The sequence below is a fragment of the Mastomys coucha genome, unplaced genomic scaffold, assembly GCF_008632895.1.
Source record: "Mastomys coucha isolate ucsf_1 unplaced genomic scaffold, UCSF_Mcou_1 pScaffold6, whole genome shotgun sequence".
NCBI lineage: Eukaryota > Metazoa > Chordata > Mammalia > Rodentia > Muridae > Mastomys > Mastomys coucha.
The window spans coordinates 4505578-4525174 of record NW_022196912.1 but is presented as its reverse complement, the minus strand read 5'-3'; the positions used below and the strand labels follow the sequence as shown (position 1 = coordinate 4525174).

At 45.8% G+C, this 19597-nt stretch overlaps 1 protein-coding gene across 4 annotated transcripts in view; it reads left to right on the top strand.

The window, feature by feature from the left end:
• Ston1 (stonin 1) overlaps positions 1-19597 on the top strand; it is a 60434-nt gene that overhangs the window by 25678 nt on the left and 15159 nt on the right. Inside the window, exon 1 of one of the 4 annotated variants that reach the window (XM_031357665.1) lies at positions 7692-8046. The exons of the other annotated variants lie outside the window; for them this stretch is intronic. The gene's annotated coding sequence lies outside the window, so the exon portion shown is untranslated. Of the gene's footprint in view, positions 1-7691; positions 8047-19597 lie in introns of those variants that run through there. 4 annotated transcript variants of the gene reach the window in all.

Below are 19597 nucleotides of genomic sequence, written 5' to 3'. Positions count from 1 at the left end.
GATATCTGGTTTATAAGAAGGTCCTAAGTCAATGCTTTAAAAAGTAATCTGCAATTTTGTGATGACTCAAGCATATTCATACACATACACATTTGTGGAATTCCACGGGGGTGGTGAGGACAAAAGCAAGCACAATTTTGTTCTTTCATTTGGTAGGTGGAGCTAATGTGTAGATGTGGGTGTTTCTGGTCAGTTTTGTGCCTGGAAAAAAACAGATTCATTTACTGTGGGACATATATGCCTGGAAAAACCCAGATTCATTTACTGTGGGACATATATGCAGCCATGATTACCCAGGTCCCACCTTCATGATGATGAGGAAGGGATCTAATTTTGCTCCCAGAGAGACTAAGGCCACGTGGGGAACGTCTTTACACTGGTATTGACTTGCTCATGACCCAAGTCAACAGAAACAAGAGCAGAGTAGAAACTATCACCTCTCTACCCAGTCAGACACCTTGCCCCTTGAAGCCTCCACCTGAGTCAAGGAGACAGGATTGCTGTTCATTCTCAGCCTTCCATGGCCGTTAGCAGAGGACGAGCATATTTTGTCCTCCATTTGTTGTTTCTCTTGGCTTTTCTACCAGGTCTGGAGCCCCTTAGGAGCAGGACCCTATAGAGGTGGCCATCTTTGTTGTCTTCCTCAGAGCCTTTTCACAGATGTTAACTATCCTAGCTAACTGTCCCAACTGTTCAGTGTGATATATATATATATATATATATATATATATATATATATATATATATATATATATAAAATCCGTAATGAAGGAGAGCACACACTCAGTAGAAAGTTATTGCTTGCAGCCCCGGGGACTGCAAAGCCCAAGATCAAGGTGACAATAAGTTTGATGTCCAGTTAGAGCTTGCTCTGTTCTGTGCTTTCACATGATAGAATTTAAGAAGCTCTCTAGGGCCTTTTTGTAAGGGTACCAGTCCCACTCATAAAGAGGAGCCCTCAGGACATGCTCACCCCTTCACAGGCCTCACCTCCTAGTACTGTCATGGGAGAGATTAAGTTTCATCGTAGAGGTATATGTGTGGCGGGAGACAAGCATTCAAACCCAACAGTAACACCGACTCATTTCTCAGGGAGTTGTGGTAACTTGCAGCCACACCCCAACACTGAACTCTCCGATTTTGCCTGTCAGCTTCCAGGCGTTACTGGGCATGTATGTGGTCTTTAGGGTGTATAAGTCAGAAGCAGCACTTAGGGGTAGTGCTACCACCTTTACTCAGTGAGAAGCTGGGGTGTATGTGGTATGAGAGTGTGTCTTTGTATAGTGCTTACATGCTCCGGAGACCACCTCCAGGGGTCACTCTCCTAGATGAATGTCGCTGACAGCTGCAGTTCCTTAAACCTTACAGGCTGCTTACAAGCGAGTAAAGCTTGCTGTGTGTCAGGGGAAGAACTCCATTTTAGAGTGTTAAATGTCCTCTCTGGGCCAAAATAACTAAACACTAAAATAACTACAAGTTAATTAAGATAATTTTTTTTTTTTTACTATTTATATTAATCAATATTTATAGCAAAGGAATTGATTTTGGTTAGTCCCCTCCACTAATATTGTAAGTTTGAGGCTGGGAAGGTGGCTCAGTGGGTAAAAAGCACTTACTGCCGATTTTGTTTTTCATGGTTGTAAGATGTTTTATTATAGATAGGAGAGAGAAGACATAGGAAAGTAGAGGCCGGCCATCTCCACATGGCCGGCCATGGTCATGTGGAGAGAGGGGGAAGGGAGGAGGAGAAAGTAAAGATAAGAAGAGAAGAGAGGGAAGAAAGAAGAAGAAGAAGAAGAAGAAGAAGAAGAAGAAGAAGAAGAAGAAGAAGAAGAAGAAGAAGAAGAAGAAGAAGAAGAGCTGCTGCCAAGTTTGATGACCTGAGTTTGGTCCCTAAGACCCTCAGGCTTTCAGGTATCTACCCAGGAAACAGTACTGCCTTGTAGCCATGGAGACCTGCCCCGGGCCCAGAACTCATGCAGGGTCAAAAGGCTGCGCGTTCCCTTCCCTTCCAGAGGCAACTTGGCCTTGTTTCTCCTAGACCTGACCACCTAGACCTGATCACAAAATCCTAAAGCTTTCCTCTTGGCTGTCCCTAGGTCCTACGCACTCTTGCTGTAGTACATGGAGGTGTACACATGTACAAACACCACCCCCCCCCCCATGAATAAAGTAAAAACTATTTAAGTCTCTAGTTGTAGATTTTTAGACTAATAAGATTTTGCTCATTTTCAGGAGGGTGACAAGCTGCAGGGAAGGTTTGCATGTCTGAGATGTCTGATCGTAACCAGACCCCCTGCCGCTAGCTTTATTGAGCAGCCTTTTGAGGTTTCCCAGAAGAATTCATAACCAAAGCCCAGGAGCCGAGGTTGTCTGGTAACCACATGGCCCCTGGGGGATGGTACCCTTTCTTATTTCTCTCTGACTGTGTTTCTCTTTCCCACTGAAGAGCCCAATGCCAGAAAGCCAAATGTCAGACAGCTGCCTGAAAGCAGGCCTTGTGTGTGTTAGGCACTTAAGCAGGCCTTGTGGTAGGCACTTTCCCTAATGAAGAATGCTTCTTCTCATGGCAAGGGTAGGTGGAACTTTCCAAAGAGTGGGCAGCCCCGGGATCCTTTTTAAATGCATCTCCTGTGAGCCGAAGGTAGGTAGATCATGGAGAAGGCCATTATCAGGGTTGTCAGGAACTTGGGAATCCAGGGAACAAAATGGACTCTGGAAGCTGTAGGTAGAGACATGTCCATGGATGCAGCTCCCATGCAGGACATAGGGGCTTTTGCTCTAGAAGGGCAGCTTGGCCTTACTCATCCCACCTTAATCTTCCCAGACCTAACGACCCAATCATGAGCCCCCATATCTGTGTTGTCCCCGGTCTTAGCCCAGCTTTGACCTAGGCCTTCCAGGGTGTGCCTTTCTTTCTGCCTTTCCTTTCTTGTCCCTGTAAAGTGGCTCAGCTTCACCTGTGGGTGCTCTGTGACTTTCCCCTTCTCTACTGCAGGACTGAACCTTTTCCTAGACCGGCAAACACCTCCATTGCATGCCCAGCCTTTGCTTTTCCGCTTTCTTAAGATAGTCTTTGGTATCTAGCCTCTTGGTAGACATTTCTGTTGGGACAGACCTCAGACCTGACCAGTGGGTGGTAAGGAGAGATGATTAGCTCTGGGACGTGGTGTAGTTTGGAGAAGGCAGCTGTGATCCCAGGGCCGCAGGCAGAGTACATACCGAGTACTGTGTACCCTTCTAGAGCCTCCCCTCATGGAACCGTCTAAGCCTCTTTCATCCCTCATGGCTTCTACTCCTTGGCCAGGAAAGGCCAGGGCCTGAGGGCAGGAAGCTTTAGTGTGGTAGCCAGATGAACGGTGATAGAAGCTGCTAGATGCTGCCCTCAATGCCCTTGCATGCTTGCTCCAGCCAAAGGCAAAAGTATTTCATGTGGAAGCTTTTGTCCCTTGCCTGGGAAAGGAAAGGTGAGAATATCTTGTTATGCGGGCCACTGTTGTAACAAGGAAGGGACATGTGGCTACTGCTTGTCCTTAGAGCTATGCCAAGAGCCTACTAGTTCGAAGACACCACAGTGGGTCCAGAGCCAAACCTCAAGGTTGTAATAGAGAAGTTAGATGGAGAAGGCTGGGGTGATCAGAGTTAAAACTAGCTGTGTTCACCGTAGGTCCATATTCTAGAGTACTCTGACTTATGTCCGCCATGTTGATTCTGAAGGAAAGCTGTGTATTTCTCTCTTTTTTGTGCAAGGCCCTGGGAACTTGAGTAGGCTTCATTAATTTATTAGAACACAAATGTTGGAAAGGGTTGCCATGAAGAGGTTTATCAATCCTTTATTTATACCAGGGTTTTGTAAGCACATCGGATATCTGCCCTCCCCCCGCCCCACTTCTAAACTTCACTGCTTTGGGAGATGGTATCTTCAGAATTTCTTCAATTCAGATCTGGAGGCTGGAATCCTAGGCTCAAGATGCCAACACGGTTGGGTTCTGGTGAGGGCTGCAGATTGTCAACTCTCATTGTAGTCTCATGGGAGACAGACTGTATTAGTTCCTGTCTTACTGCTGTGACAAAATACCCGATGAAAATAATTCAAGGCAGGGCTTGCTTTATCTTTCAGTTTGAGGGTGAAGTCCATCATGGTGGCCAGAACATGAGGCGGCCGGTCACATTGTAACCACTGTCAGGAAGGAGAGAGGTGATGGCTGCTGGTCAGCTCATGTTTTTCTTTTTGTTTTGTATGGTACCCCAGCCCATTGATGGTAGCATCTGCAGAGGCCCACTAGGCATCCAAAGAAAGCAGTGACATGTGGCATGGGTGACTAAAGCCCAAAGCTGATGACCTTTTGCCAACTTAATTCTCTCTTGCTCTTCTAGGCCTAAAAGCTGATAGCTTCTGGCTATTAACTCCTGGAGATAGAGCTTGGGCTCTTTTCTCTTTGACTCATGGGCCTCTCACTGGCCAGGCGAGAGGCTTGGAGTTCATTAACTCTTTGTGAGCCAGAGAGAAAAGAAAAGGAAAGAAAGAAAGAAAGAAAGTCAGACACACATACACACAGACACAGGCACACTGGGTGAATCAGAAAGGGCTACACCAAGCCTTTATTTTTGCTTTCAGCTTTTTATAATTTTTTTTTTGACAAAAGTCTTATATGTAAGAAGAAATTACCCCACAGATAAAATGTTACACAAAAAGGAAATGAAGCAGTGTTTCATTCTATAAGCACGTTATAAGTTCAAAGCAACAGTTTCACATGGCCTTGCTTTATTACAGTGCACACCTGTGGCTTCCTCCTTGGACCTGACCTAGAATGGTGTTCCTTGATCACAAATCTGTCCCAGGTCTATTTCTCATCTTAGTGCAATTTATAAAAGCTCATTGTATTCCTATTCATGTAGCCTTTACTTACTTATTATGAGGTGGGGGCACATTCTGTTCTTGATTCTAACTTTATTACATCTCTCTGACAAAACAACTAAATCCATCTCCTTAAACTTTCTTTCTAAAATTATTTGAATAAAATCAGGGATTTTATAAAGTCATTAATTTATCTAAACAGCATTAATTTATGAAAGTTTATCTTCATCTTGATCTGCAGGAAATGTGACTAATGTGGGCTATCACCCAGGAGGTAATCACACCAGGCTATAGGCAGTGAAGGTCTCCCGGTGTCCACTCACACTAAGCTACATAAATGAGGAATGTGGTAATGACAAACATGAGAAAGCACACCAGTAGCAAGGAGCAATCTTGGGACTAAGGCTCTGGGACCATGCCTTACCAGAGTGCACCCATCACAGCCAAGTAAGACAATAAGCCTCTAGGGAGCTCACTTGCCCACTGCAGCTCTTCTTGCATGGTGTCCACCAAGCACCCACATTTATGGCAGGTCTTTCTTCTTCACTGAAAAATTCCTAGAAATACTCTTAATAGCACACCAAGATGTGTTTTCCATGGTGATTGTAAGTCCAGTTAAGTTGATAATGAAGACTGTTCCTCCATCACAGACAGCAAGCTGGTTTTCCACTCTCCCCTTCCCCTCCTCCTCTCTGTTCTCTTCTTTTACACAATCCATTCCTAAGTGCTCTCCTTCATTACCTATTTACCTTCCAGAGGCCCTATCTTCAAATACTATCACACTGAAATTAGAGTTTCAATGTATGAATTTTGTGGGTATGCAAACATTTAGCCAACAACAAAGAAATGGCCCTGAGTGGGATTCAAGCACCAGGAACCAACACAGAACCTACACCTTCATAACCAGGGGTAGGGCATGGTCCTGAGTTAGGTTGAGCATAATCAGGGTTAGGGCATGGTCCTGAGTTAGGTTGAGCATAACCAGGGGTAGGGCATGGTCCTGAGTTAGGTTGAGCATAATCAGGGTTAGGGCACGGTCCTGAGTTAGGTTGAGCAGAGACTATTACAGATAGGGCTTCCTACCAATCTGGCTAATACTACTCCAGCTTCCAGAGCTCATTACCTTCCTCCTCACTAGAAGAGTGTGTTCTGAAGGCAAGGGCAGAGGCGAAGCAGGGAGGGAGGAAGGAAGGAAAACCTAGAAGAGTATTTACTATGAGGCAGTTGACAGGGAGTAAATATTTATTTGTTTGCTCATTTACTTCATTTTTAAAAGATGGTCTCAGTCTGTACAGGTTAACCTAGGGAGCTCACTGTGTGTAGTGCAGGGTGACCTCAGGCTTAGATTAATCTTAGTCCTCCTAGGGGCTGAGATTACGGAGGTGAGCCACCATGCTGGGTTTGGGAGGAAAACTTCATGTTACCATTGGCCAGATGAGAAACTGGGGCTCTGGATTTCCGCTTTGCAAGCTTCTGCAGTGTGTATGATAGTGCTGAGTACCTGTTATATTAAATGTCAGGATGTGAGACATAAAAATTTAAGGCTGAGGGTACAACCCAGTGGTGGAGCTCATGCTTAGCATAGGTAGGGTTATGAGTTCTACCCCTAGCACCACAACGAATCAAGATAACAGTACAACAGCAAACAGACAGCTCCCCTCCCCCGACCCCAAACAATACAATTTAAAATCATATTGCCCTATCCAACTCCAAAGTTTTGTTTCTATGAAGACCCTTCTGGGGGCAGTTTGGTTTGCTATCTGCTCACATGTGAGGGGAAGAAGGGATTATTACCAGAAGCTAGGGAAAGACAGTACCAGCTCAACTGCCCTCAGCTCAGGGTGGACTTGTGCAGCCAAGGCCAGACTTGACAATGTAGGAGAGGGTGGTCCATAGGAGCCTCGAATCGTGTATATATATACTGGCTTCATCAGAGTCAGCTCCTGCTTGCCCTTGGAGCCCAGAGCCCTGTCTCCACAGCTGGTGGATACATACAGTCTTTAGGTACCTGAGTTTTCTCAGGCAGACACTATGGGGCGAGGGGTGCAGGCTATGTCATTCTAAAATGAGGATACAAACTTAAACACTGTTCACATTTGCTCAGGTCTCATAAGCAGTTGATGGGACTCTTTTAGAGGCAGGCTTTGGACTTGGTAAGAGTCTGGTCAGAGAAAAAGCATCTGTCACTACTCTCAAAACCGAGGAAGTGGACAGATAAAGAGAAAGCTTTAGAAAATAGTCAGGAAAAGGGAAGGTTAATTGCCACAAGGGCTGGGGAATAGAGCTAAGACCAAAGCTGATCATTTTTGAAGGTACTGGGAGACTATGCTGTGGTTTACTATTGTGCAAATGGCATTTCCTGTCACATGAATAAAATACTACACATGTTTGTGGTTAAATAGTATGGGGTGCACAACATATGTGCTCATGATGCTCGCACTGCCTTGGCCTCTGAGTGATCTAGATGAGGGCAAGGCATGTACAGCATGCTCCTTTTGTTTTTGTTTCAAACTCTTCAAGGGAAAACTTCTGTGGGACTGATCGCCACACCATCACAGTAAATGTTTTGGGGGGGGGATTCTTCATGATGTCCTCACTGTGGACTTGGCTTCCCTAGTACCAACCTTGTAACAGCAGCTAGTGGGGGTCCCAGCCCTTCCAGAGCATACACCAGAGGCTTTGCAGAGGCAGCCAGGGGCCATTTGGTTACAAAGTTGCTTTGGAGGAGTCTGGCATGCAGGAATCTGAGAATTCCTTATTTGGGAGAACAGCCAATGAAACCACACAGATACTGACCTTAAGACATTCTTTAGATTATTCAGCATTGTTGCAGAGCAAAAAGCCAGAGCCAGAGAAGTTCAGCCTTCGTAAAAGCCCAGAGGCTGGAGCAGGAGTCCGCCTGACCATGACAGCGGGGTCCAGCTGATAGCTTCCAGGGATAGCTTCAGCATCAGTCCTCCTCCAACATCTGGCACATATAGAGGAGCATGATATTTGGGACCATGTAAAGCCTGTCTGTTCCTCTCCGTAGACCGGCAATGATGTGGGAGACAAAGCCACAAATGATCTGGAATGTTGCTTTACCAGCTAAAGGCCCCAAGTTGGATTTCAACAATCTTCAGGAGATGGTAGAACTTTGTATGTTCCTTTCTTGAATGGTTTCTGAAGAAAAGACAAGGAAAAGGAAGGTAGGCTACAAGGGCTGAGAGCCAAGAACAACAGAGGGAACCAGGGCCATGGAAGGGCAGGAAGGACTATGTAAGGAGCAAGACAGAATTTGAGCAGAATTTGGGCAATTGGTGTACCAAGATGGCTCAGAAGGGCCAGGAAGCCAGGAGGTGGTGGCACACACCTTTAATCCCAGCACTTGGGAGGCAGAGGTAGGCAGATTTCTGAGTTCAAGGCTAGCTTGGTCTACAGAGTGAGTTCCAGAACAGCCAGGGCTACACAGAGAAACCCTGTCTCGGAAAACCAATAAATAAATAAATAAATAAATAAATAAATAAAAATAAAAAAAATTAAAAAAAAGAAGGGCCAGGAAGCAGGTCGGGCTGAGTTAATAAAGCTAGTCTCAGAAGGGGAGCCTGGCCTGATTGTGGCTGGGTTGTTGTTCTTGCACACTTTTGGGATGGGGGAAAGGGTAGGAGGGTTGCAGGGGTGTCTGTCCCAGAGTTTGCCTTTTCTAAAACCTGTTGGTCCAAGAGCACATGTGGTAGGTGAGAGACTCTTTCCAGGCTCATCCTTCAGTTCCTGGCTTCCCTAAAGGGAAGAATCTCTGCAGCTCGGAGCTGTTTCCTTGAGGAAGGGTGTGGTAGTGATAGCACACCCTGCCAGGAGGTTAAGGGGATCTTGGGTGTATTGGACTTTGCCATCAAACAGACCTGGTCTCAGCCAGGTTCTGCCTCTTGCTAGCTGGGTGACTTTTGACAAGTAGCTTAATCTCTCTGACTCTTCTGAAGCTCTGGGTGTTAAATGAGATGTATGTGCAGCTGTTAGACAAGCATTGTCAGTAAATGTTTGTTAGTCAAAGAGAATACCCGAACTTCTTAACACTAAAATTCAATGACTTTTTGAACTGGGGCGGGGGGGGTGGTGAGGGGGTGGTTACATAGAGCTTTTAGAAAAAGGAGAAAAATCCACTTGAGGTTATTTTATCAACAATGTGTGGAGTTCTGCATTTTTGCCAAGTTTTTGTAGGTAAAGTAGATAATGCCTTTACAAATGAGACATGACCTCTGCTTGATAAAGCTGGCTGAAAGAATAGACAGTGTTTTCCTCTGACTTGAAAGTTGATCCTGGGATACTCTTTGAGATGATGTTTCATAGCAGAGCTTCTAACCTGCAAGGCAGGTGATAATGTAGTTGTAGAAAGTAAGGTATTGTTGCTTTTATCTTGTGTGTGGGTTGTATGTATGGTGCATGTGTGCATGCCCACATGTTAGTCAATGTGAGTGCTGGTGTCAGTGCCATGGTTCAAATGTGGAGGCTGGAGGATAACCAGTTTGAGGTAGGGTCTCTCATTTGCTTCGGTGTATTCCAGGGCATGTTAGCTGATTATAGAGCTTCCAGGGATGATCCCACCTGGCCATAGGCGTGCTGGGAACACACACACACACACACACACACACACACACACACACACACTGCTGTGCCTGGCTTTCTGTGTGTTCTGGGGATTCAAACTCAGGACCTTATGCTTGCATGGTGAGTTCTTACCCACTGACCATCTCCTCAGCCTAGGTATTGCTATTTTTTATTTACTTAAAACAGTTCATGGTTATCTCTGTGGTAATACAAGAGTTTGAGTTCTTAACTAACAGAAGGAATGATGTATCTTTTCTTTAGGTTTGCTGCAACCTATTCTGTTGCTCACACACCCTTTAAAACATGGCAGGGAGATTTGTTGTGGAGATCCCCTGGTTTGAAGGGTGTTAAACTCTTAGCAGATCCTGAATGCACCTCATATATTTGTTGAAGGGGAGAAGTCTTGTGTCGTGTTTTCTGTAGCCCTGTTTTTCCTGATGTGAATAGTCAAACACAGCTGCTTTTAACGTGTTCTCAAGTTCAGCCATCCCAAAGCTGCTTTGAGACTGGCTACTGTGAAGAGACTTGTTTTACAGAGAAGCAACCATTTCCCTTAGGAGTCTTAAATATCAAAAATGGGTTTCTAGAAATCTCTGCAGCAATAAATTTTCTATCTGTGCCCTAGACAGAATCTTGGTGTCCTGCCATATTTCTGGGCCTGACTGGAGCTGTGTTCTAGACGACTGCTCATACTCCAGATGGACAGCACACAGACTTCTGAAGGCTTGAGGCCACAGGAAGGCATGGCCTCACTGGCAGGGAAGGAGCTTGAGTCAGACAGAGGAAAGTAGCGGGCCCTGAACTAACTAGTTTCCAGACCTTGGAAGATGCCCAAATGCTGTTGGGAAGTTTAAATGAGATATTTCTCATGCATGGCTGTCAGTAAAGAGCAAGGGGAAGGAGTGTCAGGAGAGGCAGGAGCTTGTCCTGATCCAATGTGGCTGACAACACGGGGTGGGAGTGGGGAGGGATGCGGCACTGGGAGATGGGGTTGGGGGCGTGAGGGGCAGGGTGTCAGCCAACAAAGGTAAAGGGAGACTGCAGTCTCTGCCTTCTAGCCCTTTGAAGCAGCTACGGGCAGGAGCCACAGAAGGAAGATGGCTGCCAAGCTCCCTGGTGCTTACCTCCCCTTCCAGAGGCCTAGGGCCTTCTGAGCCAGGTTCTGGGGTAGGGATGGGGTTGGGCTAGCTGGCTGTAAGGGGATGTGGGAGAAAGATGAGATTATACCGAGGGAGGAGAGGCAGAGACAAGAGAGGTATGAGGCAGGAGGGGTGATGGGGACAGAGCACAGAGGGAAACAGACCAGCCTCCCACTGTGGTCCCATCTGTAGAGGACCAACCAGAGTCCTTGGAGGCAGAGACTGACCACTGGCTGGGGAGTCAGGATTGAAAGATCTTTGCATGGATTTTGCGTTCAAGATCATAGGTATTTTATAAGGTGTGCTAAAAAAATGGGGGGCAGAGGGAGGCCCATTTACAAAGCAATGGGTTAATTTCTTTGTGTGTATGGAAATCAGTTTCTTTGTCTCACAAGAGGCATAACACGAAAAATAAACTACACCCATTTTCCCAAACTACCCAGGGAAACCCGAAGGGGCAAAAGCTAGGCATGGATCCCAGCAAGACTGCGCTGAAGTCTCTCATCTTTCTTCTAACATAATAAACTCGGCTGGAGTAAATATTTGCAGGACGTCTTGTCCTCCGAAGGGCTGTTTGGACTGGATTCTTTCTGAGGGTGGGGTTAGGATGAGTCTGGGTCCCTGAGCCTCCTGGCGGCTCTGCTAGGTCCCAGGGGCTCGTGTTTTTGGCCATAGCTTCTGCTGGGCAGACCCCGACAGTGAAGTTCCCCTCCCCCTGCCCCTACCCCATTCCCCGTGCCCCTCTGTGTGGGTTTAGAGCCCCCAGGAATCTGTTCCCCACCTCGTCCCCGCGCCCCTCTGTGTGGGTTTAAAACCCCCAGGAATCTGCCCCCCACCCCATCCCCGCGCCCCTCTGTGTGGGTTTAGAGCCCCCAGGAATGCGCAGGGGCAGAATGACCTTTGTTTTCAGCCCAGGCCCAGGCTCCCTCTTCTATTTCTTTGTGTCTGCTCTTTTCCCAGCTTGAGTGAATCAAGTAAGCAGGGGAATAGAGAGAGAAAAGAGGCCTCACCCAGGAGCTCTGTGCCAGTAGGGTCTCAAGTTTTCCAGTCCAGTGGGGCTCCTGGAACTTCGTTTGCTGGCCGTTTAGAAGGATGGTTCAAAATAATGGGTGTAGCTCAGTGGTAGAATACTTGTCAACTATAGCCGAAGTCCTGAGTTTGATTCCCAGCACTGGGTTGCCTCTCTGCACTGAGGTTCTGAAACTGAGTTGGGAACAATGTTTTTTGCTCTGAAAATACACATTTGATTGGATATCAATTGCCATAGAATTGTTTTAATGCTGGAAAGAACCCCAAAGGTTAGTCCAGTGTAACCAACCCTTGGTATTTGAAGAGACTGGGCACTCAGCCAGCCAGTGGAAAAGCAGTGCCCAGGATTCTGGTGACCTCACTACTCTTGGGAACGTGCTCCTTAAAGCTTACCACCTTTGGTGTCTTTAGACTCATTTCAATAATTTATGTTATACCAAAGAAAAAAAGCATTTGCTCAATAGAAATTCATGAAAAAAAAAAGAAAGAAAGAAAGAAAGAAAGAAATTCTCACAGAGACTACAAATTCGCAAAGATAGAGGGTAGGTTAGTGAATTCCAGGGACTGGGAGAAGGGGAGGGTGGAGAGTGCCTGAAGTCGATTTAGGGTTTGTTTTGGGGGCAGGAGGAAAGTTTTGAAATTGGTGGCAATGGACAAACAACTTTGTTATTCTAAAAAGTACTTAAGTGCACACTGATTATTTTGTTTGTTTGTTTTGAAAGTGGTCTATGAACTGTATCTCAGTCAGTCCTGATTTTGTTCCCTTGCTGATGGGTGAGTTCAGGCTGCATACAGGAATGTTGCCTCTTCAGTCTGTACACAGGAATGTAGGCATGCACAGCACAGGTGGTTTGATAAGCCACGAGTCAAGACTCACTGAATGATAAACTTCACATATTTTGGGGGATGGGTAGGGTGGAAGTGTGTTATAAACTTATTAGACTATTAGCTTTCTCCTACATTTTCCACTTCATTAACAAAGTGGCTAAATAGTAATCATTCCAATGAAGACTTAGTGATTTGATTCAAAAGCATTGAATTGCCAGGTGGTGTGGTACACACCTTTAATCCCAGCACTCAGGAGGCAGAGGCTGATGGATCTGAGTTCGAAGCTCGCCTGGTCTACAGAGTCAATTCCAGAACCGACAGGACTACACAGAGAAACCCTGTCTTGAAAAATAAAAGACAAAAGCAAACAAACAAAGCTTTGAGTCAGATACTCCCGACCTTCCTGTCTGTGCTTTTCATACAATCCTCCTAACTCGCCACCCCACCCCAGCAGTGTGGCAGTGTGTGTGTGTGGGGGTGGGGGTGGGGGGAGGGCTGTGGGAAGGCACATAAAATCTGTCCTTTGTAACACAACTTTAAGTGAATAGTGCAGGATAGCTTTCCTATTAGTTGGTCTACTCACAGTCTTGTACAATCCTTTTTATTTTTGTGACTTCCATTGGAATGCTTTTTATTTCTAATTTTCTTTTTCCACTGTTCATTAAATTACCTGTAAGGATTTACACTTTTTCAACAGAATTGTGTGGACTGCTTGAGCCCCAGGTCTCCCCAATGCTTTCATCCTTTACAGCTGAAATACTGTACCCTCTAAACAGTGGCTCCCTATTTGCCCCTTTTCCAGAACCTGGCACTCACTGCTTCACTTTCTGCTCTCTGAAGCTGATTCAAAATACCTTGTGTAAGGGAGGTTATGGTGTAGATGTCTGCAACTGGCTCATTTCACCTTTTGTATGATAATCAAGGTCCAGCTGTGCTGTGACTGGGATAGGAAGTGATTTTTAGGACCCAGAAATATTCCCTTGTAAGCACTGCATTTTCTTCAGTCTCAGATACCTGTACTGTTTTTCTTTTTTAAATAACTAATTCAGTTTTTAAGGGTCCTTGTCTGGCTTTGTGATTGGGATGAAGCTGGCCTCATAAATCAAGTTTAGAAGCAATCCCTATACTCTAGTTTTTAAAAGACTTTGTAAAGGAGTGACATTACTTCTTTGAGTGGTTTGTAGAATTTGGCAGGGAAGCCATTTTGTCCTGTGTGGCTACCATATTGTCTCTGTTCTGCCAGCACCTGAATGATGACACAGAGACAATTATTATTATTATAACTCTGAATTTACAGCTTAAGCTCATTCCCAACTAACTCATAAATCTTAATTAATATGTTTATTCTAAGTTCTGCCATGTGGCCTGTTAGTTACCTCTCATTCAGTCCTGGCAACGGTTTCTTCCTCCTCATCTGTCTGGCGAAGCTCCCACGGCTTTCTCTCTTTTCTGCATCGTCTCTTTCCTTCTTCCAGGAAGTAACCACCTTCTGCTTCCTGCCCAGCTACTGGCATCAGATTTTTATTAAAGCTAGTCAGAGCATGCTTTAGGTAGGTCAGGAAGGACAGAGACAACCCACACAATGTGCCCAAACAGTCCTGGACTCCTCATTAGGACATTTTTCACGATGAAACCCATCTTTCTCTCTACTTATAGGTCCATTCAAATTTTCTCTTTCTTTCTTTTAGATTTATTTATTTTATGTGTTTGGGTGTTTTACCTGCGTGTATGTACCTGTGGAGGCCAGAAGAGGTCATTGGACCCCCTGAGATTGGAGTTACTGATTGTTGTAACCCACCATATGGCTGATGGGAACTGAACCCAGTCCTGTGCAATAACAGCTGCTGCTCTTAACTACTGAGCCACATCTCCAGTCCAGATTTCCTATCATTTTAATAGCTCAGTTTTATGGTAGGTTGTGTATGTCTAGGAATTCGACCATTTCTCCTAACCTATCCCACTGACTGGTCTGCTCACGGTCTTTTATGATCCTGCTTAATTTGGCGACTTCCACTGCAGTGTCTTTTATTTCTAATTTCGAATCTCCCATTTTTCATTTTCATCAGTTTTCAACAGCATTGACTCTAAGGCTCACTATTGCCCTATCGTCTTCTTTCTGCATGCATCTCAGTCCCTCTGTTCTGCCTGTTGTCTTACCTGTGCTAACTTTCCTTTAGCTTGTCTGGTGATCAGCTTTTTGAAGCGCAGAGCTGTGTAATTTCTTTGAGCTTACCATTATTTTTTAATGTAGTCATTTATGACTGTAGACTTTCCTTTTAGCATGACTTTCATTGCGAATTTTAGTAATTTGTGAGATTTTGTTTTGTTTTGTTTTGTTGGTTTTTGGTTTTGTTTGTTTGTTTGTTTGTTTTGTTTTTTGTTTTTTTTTTGAGACAGGATTTCTCTGTGTAGCCCTGGCTGTCCTGGACTTGATTTACAGACCAGGTTGGCCTGGAACTTCTGCCTGCCTCTGCCTCCCAGAGTGCTGTGATTAAAGGCTTGCTCCACCACACCTGGCTGTGTTTTTGTCTTACAGTATTTTGTAGCTCACCCTTCCTTCCCCCTCTTTTTGAAACCATGATTTCACAACTGTCTTCACCTGGTATTAGTTTGCTTGTTTGTCAATTTCCAATGGTGGAAAACAAAAACAAGACTTTCCTTTTTGCTATTGATTTCTAGGGTCCCCTCCCCACCTGTATTAGACAAAAGTTCTTATGCTACTTTTGTTTTCCTAAGTTTAAGGCTTGTCATGTGGTCTAACATGATGTATTCTTCCATGTGTGCTTGAGAAGGTATGCCCACTTTAGTCTGTGCTGGAATGCTGTGTGTGTCTGGCAGGCTCATTGGGTGGAAGGGATGGTTCAAGACTTCTTTGTAAAGAATAACAGTCTACCTGGGTATGACCTCTGTTATGAAATCTGGAATTCTGAGTCCCCTAGTGTTATATTTAGCTGTTTAGTTCTTCCTTCATGCCTGTCAGGCTTTGCTCCCTTGGTCTTGGGGTTCTGTAGCCACCAGTGGCTATGGGTTTCTGGGTTCCTGAGAGGAAAGATGGGGCTGAATGGGAGGGATGGCAAGAGAAGAATGAGACCAAGACAAGTTTCTGATCAAGGCCCAATGTTTACTTTGGAGTCTGAGGTTATAAAGGGAGGGAACTCATTCCCCTACTAAGCCAGGATCTTGTCACTCCATCAGCATCTTGTTGTTTTTTCCAGAAGACCAGGCCCAGCAGCTCAGCAGGGAGTGGCTCCTTTAGGGAAGTTGCTGACTTGGCAGAACAATAGACCTCACCTAAGGTGGAAGACTCCACCCTGGGTGGGCTAGCTGATTGTGGCAAAGACAAGGTCTGTTTCAGCCAGCTCGAGGCTGGGGGCAGAGCATAGGGTTCTAAGGTTGGATGCCAAATACTTACAATTATTCTATCTTCCTTGTGCATTGACTCCTTTATCGTTAAGCAACTTGTCTTTTGTATTTTTAACTTGTGATGTGTTAGAATGGCGGTTCACATCAGGACACAACACACACTAGGCCAAAACAGTTCCATGTGTAAGAGGTTTGATTGGGAGAGAGACAGGGTGGTGGCGGAAAGAGAAGAGGGGGAGAGAGGTGGGGTGAAGGAGTTTTTTTCTCAAGAGGTCAGAAATAATAGCCTTAAGTCCCCTGAGGCTCTGGGGAGAGAGAGAGAGAGAGAGAGAGAGAGAGAGAGAGAGAGAGAGAGAGAGAGAGAGAGAGAGAGAGAGTATTGAGCTTGGGTTATATACCTGGTAGAACCCAGTAATTGGATGACAACAGGAGAATGGTGTTTAGCAACAGAGGGGTTCTGGATGTCTCAGACTCGGGGATCTACCTGAGAAGCTGGTAAAGGAAATAAAATGGTAGTGTTAGTAGGTTGGCTGGCTAGAAGAAGGAGCAGAGGAACTGCTGGAGAGCTTGGTTTAGGCGAATGTGGGGAGCAAAGGAAATAGAGCGTCCCAGGCTAGCTAGAAGTGTAATAACTGGCGTGAGTACCCCACTCACGAAGAATCGAGAAGGAGGCCGCTGTAATAACACGAGGTTGATTTTTTATTTGAAACTGGTATACCAGGGTCAACTCTGTAATCGGGAACAGAGGGACCCCCAGGAAACCAAGCACTCAGCTTTTATACAGAGCTTACAAGGTGGGCTGGTTACAATTTTACAACACGGGCTGGTTACACTTTATCTTGTTCATTGTTCTTTAGTTTCTATTGACTTTTCCCCCTGGTTAGGATAAGACACCTGTGACCAGGAGGGGTGGGGGAGATCCTCTCTCTGAGGGATGTCTCTAGGAAATGGTGCATTCCTTGGAGATGGGGGTTAGCTCTGTAAACTTTCTTAAAACCCTTTGTCTTAAGGATAAGTGGACCTCTTTGCTTTCTGGTAATTTTATGAAGCATCCCTGTTTGGCTCAATTTCTACAGAAGATCCCTTCCCAATAAGGGGACAGGACATGTTGGCACTACCAAAAAGGAATGGGTGAGAGATACACCCCTAAAAATGCAACTAAGTAGTGGGGTCTGGTGAGGGAAGTAAGGTTGTCCTCCTACCCCGACAATAGGAAAAGGAGAAGAAGTGGGTCCCCAAAACTCTGTCAGGACTGAGTAAGCGGCTCCAGTGTCCAAGAGGAAGGAGATGGGCCACCACATACCACGATATCTACCTGGAGCTCCCTGCTAGTGATGGCAGTGGTCGGGTCAGGGGAGCTCGGGCCTCTTCAGTCAGCCATAGCCAAGCCTAGGAGATCAGTTGGAAGGTTATCTGGGAGTGATGTCTTCTTGTTCTGCATAACATGAGGGCAGTTGACAGCCCAATGCCCCTCTTGAGGGCACCTAGGGCATGGCCCCCTTGTCTAGTGGAAGTTAGGGCAGGCTTTTGCCCAATGACCTTTTTGACCACATGGTCTCTGAGTCTTAGAAGACCATAATGAGTCTGGGGTAGTGGTTGGGGCTGATCGGACAGCCTTTGCCAGCATATGGTATTTTTGTTTGCGGACTTTGTCATCCCTCCCATGGTACACTTTGAAGGCCATCACTAAGACTTCTGCCTGTGGAGATAAGGGTCCACTCTCCAAATTTTTACATTTAGCTCTTATGTCAGGGTAGCTCCAGGAAAAGAAGTAGGCCATCAGAATTGCTTACCTTCTGGGTTTTCAGTTTTCAGGGTTCAGATTGGTATGCTGTAATAAAGCCTTTGTAAGGCATTCTAAAATTGAAATGGATTCTCCTGCTTGTCCTGGACAGCCTCTTGGAGTTTTTCAAAATTTACGGGCTTTAAGGCCACTTTTCTAAGACCGGCCAGAAGGCATGTAATGAACCTGTCTCTGACTAAAATACCACCTGCAGAATTGTAATTCCACCAGGGATCCTGGTCCAGCAGTCTCAGAGCCAATTGGGTATGTGCCATCTGTTTGGTGAATTCCATTTGCATGTACATTTGCCTCTTCCCAGACTCGTCTGCATTCCTCAGGAAGTAAATTATTAGTAAGAATCATGTGAACATCATGGAAAGTCAAGCTATAAGATTGAGTGATATACTGGAACTCTTTAATAAACTTGGAAGAGTTAGAAGTATAGGACCCCAGCCTACTTTCTATTTGAGAAAGTTCACTAAGCAAGAATGGAACATGTACTCTGACAAGACCATCTACCCCAGTAACTTCTCTTAGAGGAAGGACCGTTGCTGGGTCAGGTGTCTCTGGGGAGAAAGGACTTGGGGTATTGGCTGTGGCCTTAGAGCAGGTGACAGGAGGAGTGAAGATAGCTGCCAATGTGTGGCATTTAGAGCAACCTGCAGAAGAAGGGGAGGGGTCTGGAGAGGTAGAGCTAGCAGGCTCTGGGGGTATCCTGGTGAAAAGGAGAAACTGAAGCAGCAGTTCGGGTTTCCAGCGGCGTGGAGACAGGTCTGCGGTGAAAAGGAGGTGGTTCATTAGCTGGATCTAGTATTGTAGTGTCATCTAGCAGAGGTTATATAGATTTCAGGGCTAAGAGAAGTTGGGTTTGGGAACAAGAAGAGCACAGGGAGGGATTGGAATGAAGATAGATAAATGCTTGGACATAGGGAACCTCCCTCCATTTACCAGTTCCCTGGCAGTATGTATTAAGATCCCTTAAAATAGTTAGCTCTAGGCTGCCATTAAGTGGCCACTTTGAACTCCCATCTAGTTGGTATTGAATCCAGAACTTATTGCAGAGATATATTAATTTTTATGCCTTTAAGTCAGGTGTTACCTTCAAAGATTTGAGATTTTTCCAGGAGACATCCCAGTGAGGTTCCTGGAGGTACATTTGAAGACATCACAGCACTCATTGGGGGGTTATCCTAGTGGCCCAAGTCGTCATGAGGGGCCCTACTGACTACTCAGTAAGCCTCGGGCTTACTGCGGAAAGCAACCCTACTCCAGTACCAGGGATTTGAAAATGGCTGCAAGAGCCTGGAAGGGTAAGGGAACGAGAGCTGCTTTCAAGGGAATGGTCAGTCATCCAAGGGGTCGATGTTCTAACTCGAATGTCAGCTGGGAGGTGTGGCTGTAAAATGGCAATCCCTTAGTCCCCAGAAAAGGTTGGCCAGCCCCCATCTGGAAACTAGAGGCCCTCCCATCGACCGATCCTACCAATTAATATGATGGTGTCTATGCAGGAATTATAGTGGACTGGTAAATAGAAACATGAAACTGAATGTGTAGGTGTGGGCCCAGGGAAGAAGCCAGCCCCACAAGATAGACCAGGGGGGCACAGCTCATGTGGTAGAAGTTCATATGTCCTGTCGTGCAAGGTGAACGGCTTCAGGCGGTGGTGGCGGTGGCAGCTCTTGTGGTGAAAGCTTGTGATTCTCATAGCCATCAGCTGAGGGGGCCACGAACTCACATACTCATGGCAGCCATGGTTGCAAGTCGGTGGTGCGGCCGGTCCACGTGGCTGTGATCTCTGTCGGCCCCTGCTGCGGAGCAATGCAGCAGTTGTTGATAGAACCTCCAAGTTCCCAGATTTTGGCACCAAATGATGTGTTAGAATGGTGGCTCATGCCTGGACACACCACACTAGGCCCAAACAGTTCCACATGTAAGAGGTTTTATTGGGAGAGAGATATGGGGAGGTGGCAGAAAGAGAATGGGAGGGGGAGAGGGGGGTGTTCCATATATATA